The sequence below is a fragment of the Penaeus monodon genome, chromosome 1 (assembly GCF_015228065.2).
Source record: "Penaeus monodon isolate SGIC_2016 chromosome 1, NSTDA_Pmon_1, whole genome shotgun sequence".
In the NCBI taxonomy this organism is placed as follows: Eukaryota; Metazoa; Arthropoda; class Malacostraca; order Decapoda; family Penaeidae; genus Penaeus; species Penaeus monodon.
In genome coordinates this window covers 16,109,374-16,114,561 of record NC_051386.1, presented here as the reverse complement: position 1 = coordinate 16,114,561, position 5,188 = coordinate 16,109,374, and the positions used below count along the sequence as shown (strand labels likewise).

General features: G+C 36.0%; 1 protein-coding gene across 1 annotated transcript in view; it reads left to right on the top strand.

The window, feature by feature from the left end:
- Positions 1 to 5,188, top strand: part of LOC119595022 (glycine receptor subunit alpha-1-like) — a gene marked incomplete in the record, with an annotated part of 22,735 nt that overhangs the window by 13,577 nt on the left and 3,970 nt on the right.

The window sequence follows — 5,188 nt, the reverse complement described above, 5'->3', positions numbered from 1 at the left end:
AATTCAAATTCAAAACACTTTATTCCATTCTATTTACATATATGAAGTTTACATTACGTAATAAGATGTTAAATACATAGATATTATACAATGTCTGTTTAACAAAATTAGACAGAACATTAATATCACAAATGACAGAAATATCGCGCTTGCTTCATGTTTAAACACCTGATGTCATCGATATTTCAGTAATATTCTTTTCCTTTTTATTTAAATGTCTTTTGTTAGTTGGTTCCAGATCACCAGGCCTCGGATTTGCATATTTCTTCGATCTTTTGATATATAAGGAGTTATTTTGCCTTGTATGGACACCTGTTATGTTGCCTGTTGTTTGTATAGGTAATAGCCAATTTGGGTAATTTCCTTGTATGACTTTATGGATTAGAATATATGTTTTATAGTTTTATTTCTGTTGTACTTTTAGCCATTTTAGTTTGTTTATATGTGGTGTGATGTAGTCATATTTCCTTACATTTTCCAGTGCTACACTTGCCACTACACTACACTTGTATCTATTTTAGTTTTGACGTGATTTACGTATATCAGAGTACCCATTACTTTTCTGTAGATGTGATCAATGTGTGTCTCAAATGTCATGTATCTGTCTATGTGTACTCCTAGATTTTTTACGCTTGTGTTTGGTTTGATGTAGCAACCTTGGAAATCTATAACTGTATCTGTGGATATTTTTGCTATGTTCGGACGGCTGCCTATGAAAATACATTGTGTTCTTTGTGGATTTAGTTTCAGGCCATATCGAAGTACTGTTTTCCTTCTGTTAGGGTCTGTTTGCTTGTTGTTGTTTTTTCTATCAATTCCTTTAGATTGTTAACAGAGGCATCGTGAAGAAAGTGAGAGTCGTCGGCGTACTGAATAAGAAGACGGTTTTCTCCAATTGATGGCATATCAATGAATAAGATAGGGCCTAGGATGGAGCCTTGTGGAACACCGAATGAAACTGGTTGCTTTGATGATAATGCTAGATAAAGTTAGAGAGAGAGAGAAGGATGGACAAAGAGGTGGAGACAGCTAGATTGATAGAGAGACAGACAGACAGAGAGCTGGATAGATAGGCATTTAGTTAGTCTGTAACCATGAAATTGCCTAACATTATTTTATAATACACACCATTTTTCGCAACATAAATATACATCTTTCATTTTTCTTTCTGCTCTTAACTACTCTTACGAAAGTTAAATTGCGATTTGAAGCCAAAATATCAATATCGAATGTAATAGGTCACCCCCCCCCCTGGTAACAACCAATAACTACCTTTTTTATTCATTTCCTTATTTGCAATTTACTTGTTTACTATCATTTTCTTTTTTCTTAGCCAATGATAGTTTTAAGAATGATTTCCCTTAAGAATATAAACTTCACAAATAATAAAATTTATATCGTAATATCCTAAACACCGACAAAAAAAAAATAGTGATAAACGTAAAATAAATGAATTGAATAAATTAAATAAAAAATTCTTAATCAAAAGAGTAAAGTCCCCCCCCCCCAAATAACCTACATAAATTAATCTCCGCCAAAAATGCCTTAGTATATATATATATATATATATATATATATATATATATATATATATATATATATATATATATATATATATATATATGTATGTATAAAAGTTTAAACAATTGAAAAGAAAGAGAAAAAAAATTGGAATAAGAAGAAAGATTAACAAAGTGTATTTTTGTTCTTTATGTTGTATTTTCATGGCTTTATTATTGTTTATGTTTTCAGTGAAAATTATCATTTAGATGCAACGTGTGTTTATGTCTTACTTATATCCGCGTGCGCTCATGTGGGGGGAGAGGGATGTGTGTGTGTGTGTGTGTGTGTGTGTGTGTGTGTGTGTGTGCGCGTGTGTGTGTGTGCGTGCGTGCGTGCGTGCGTGCGTGCGGTGTGTGTGTGTGCGTGCGTGCGTATGTCCATCCCGTTTCAAGTACAGGACGCACGCACACGTAGTCAATTTACTGAGTTCTATCGTGTTTTCCTTGAGAAGTGATGTCATATGAAGTCCTTGAGGACTACTTGATACTGACTGCGTTGATCATCTCACTGGATATGGAGGAGGAGGAAATGAGGAAGGGAGGATCCGATAGATAGGTCAGAGGTAGATAGATAGGGAGGGGTTATTGTGAATAGTAGAGATATGTATATGGATAATAAAGAGAGAGAGAGATGAAAATAGTTGATATATCTCCTGTCTCCATACAATTTATACATAAACAGACCTGCGTTTATAGAGCTAGCCAATAAACCACACATCTATCCCTTGATAGACAGCAGCCAACCCTCATCTATGGCTTTAAGTTGTCTTCGTGAGAGAATAGACGCAAAGGTAATACAAAAGCGCACTATGAAATTATTTTTAAACTGATGAAAACACCAATCTACTAGAAAAAAAAAAGAAAATACTAAGTTCGTAATCCACCACCGCCTTTCCTCTGCAAACGTGTCGTGTAGAAATTCCAATATGGCGGCCGAGCGAGCGTGAGGAAGGCATGGCGGAGCAACCTGCTTAGGCTGTTATTCCCAACCTTTACACCTTGAAGGAACCTCTATGATAATTTTCATATTCCAAGAACATCTGTATACAGTATATCATTGTACTGATTGACACTTACAAATTTGTTGGTGTCTGAAAAGTATTTGCAACGTTTTTTTTTTCTTTTTTTTTGGAATTGTGAATTATGAATTAAGATCACTGTCCTTTAGTATCAGCTCATAATTATTTTAAGTTTTTAGGCGGAACCCCTGGTGATGGTCAGCGGAATCCAAGGCTTCCGCGGAACTCCGGTTGGGAATCATTGATACAGAGCATAAACCGTTTTCGAATTGCACGATCTCTTACTCGGACCCCTTTCTCCCTCTTGAGCTGCAACTTTAGCTCTGCAAGTAGACCAGGGCCAGATGTGCACAAGAGGAAGGGACAAGTTGGAGGTATCGCCTAGTAATACATGTATACATACATACATACATATGTGTATATATATAATGCACACATACCACACACACACACACACACACACACACACACACACACACACACACACACACACACACATACACACAATTATATATATATATATATATATATATATATATATATATATATATATATATATATATATATATATATAAGAGAGAGAGGGAGAGAATGTTATTTGGAAAGCACGCTTAAACCCACCAAACACAATTACAATAAACATATCACCTAATGATCTAGAAAACCTAAGCATTCGTCTGATATTTCCTGTAGAGTGCAACTATGTGTTTGATTATAGTCAAGACACGTTTTAATGTAATATATAATGCTTTGTCAGAAATTCACGTGAACTTGTTTATGAGGTGGCCTAAGTCGACCTGAGATGACCTGACCAACTGACCTCATGTGGGTGGCGTTTGCAGGTCGCTTGTGATTATGAAAGGTACGTTCAAGCTGTTATTGTCTGTAAATGTATTATTTTTTATTCTGATATAGAACTGATATAGATGGACATTACACCTGAGTAATGCTTGTATACATACTGTTATCTCTCTCTCTCTCTCTCTCTCTCTCTCTCTCTCTCTCTCTCTCTCTCTCTCTCTCTCTCTCTCTCTCTCTCTCTCTCTCTCTCTCACTCTCTCATGTAATCCTTTGCCTCAATAAACATGTCAGAGTATAATAAAAGTATCTCTCTCTCTCTCTCTCTCTCTCTCTCTCTCTCTCTCTCTCTCTCTCTCTCTCTCTCTCTCTCTCTCTCTCTCTCTCTGTGCGTGTGTGCGTGCGTGCGTGCGTGCGTGCGTGTGTGTGTGTGTGTGTGTGTGTGTGTGAGTGAACGAGTATGTGTGCGCAAAACACACTGATAACATCAACTTTTCTAACAAGTATGCTAATACAATGACTTCCTTCCTTACCCTTACCTTGAAGTGGACCTCAACCCATAAGTATATTGTGTAAGGTTATATATTTTTTTTATAAAGAAGACTGTGAATTGTTATGTTAGACTAGGTTAAGAGAACGAAACTGTGAATTAACCTGGAGCAATCTGTTAATAAATCTGTGTGTTAATCTGAAACAGCGATTCAGGGGGAGAGATTCCATCCCAAACATGGAATAATTGTTTCATGCTCACAGTCGCTAAATTTGAACTTTTCGCTGTATTTTAAGATTTTATTTTTGAGTAAGGTTTTGGAATCCAATTGGAGAAAGCAAGGCATTTGAATTCCAATCCTATTCAGTGAATCGAATTGAGAAATATTTTGCGCTGAATATTTTCCTGTTTATTTCATTTTCACAGTTTTTAAAGTTTGTTCTTGGGGATCGTAAATAAACCTGTCAATAGTTGAACGCGAGAACTGTTCGTTAGAAAACAGAAAGAAACACTATCCATATATCACTATACATTCTAGAGGGAAAACACAACCCACAAACTAGATCTATTGCATCACATTATATATTTTTCTTCAATATATCATCTTTTCTAGTTGTAATTCAGTCAACATGTAAGATTCAGTATTCTACAAACGCGAACACAAAGAAAAGAAGCTCTAACATTTTATCATGGAGTGTGGCTTGGAAATGCCTCTGTATTTCCGGCTCACACTAACTATGACCCTTCTTACAAAACGTATTATACGGTATTCAATGTATGTTTGAAAACTAAAAATATATTTGCACTCATCTACTACAGAAAATAAAATGAAATAAAAAAATAACACTATATTGATGTCTTATCAGGTACAAGTGGGCCATGAAACAATAAACAAGTGCTGACTGTAAGATGGAATAATGCAATGCCGCATTGATATTGACTGTGTAGTGAAACGTACAGTACGTCTCTTTTGTGTAGTGTCTTAGATACACTTACACTTGAATGGTAAAGTGAAGCTAGGTGTAGGTGTAGAATACCCCCTTTATGTAGGGTAAATTCTTTCGTAAATGGCATGGGTTTGTGGTGTTGATTCACGGGCATTTTTCTCAGAATATAGTTATTGTGGTCCTTATGATAAAGGAGAGGTATTCATTAAGAGACCTTCATAAAGGGTATTATCTGAGAGCACTTGTATGTCTTGGGCCAGGCAGTAACAGAGAGAAAGAGAGAGAGAGAGAGAGAGAGAGAGAGAGAGAGAGGGGGGGGTGGAGGGAGAAAAAAAGAGAGAAGAGAGAGAGAAGAGAGAGAGAAGAGAGAGA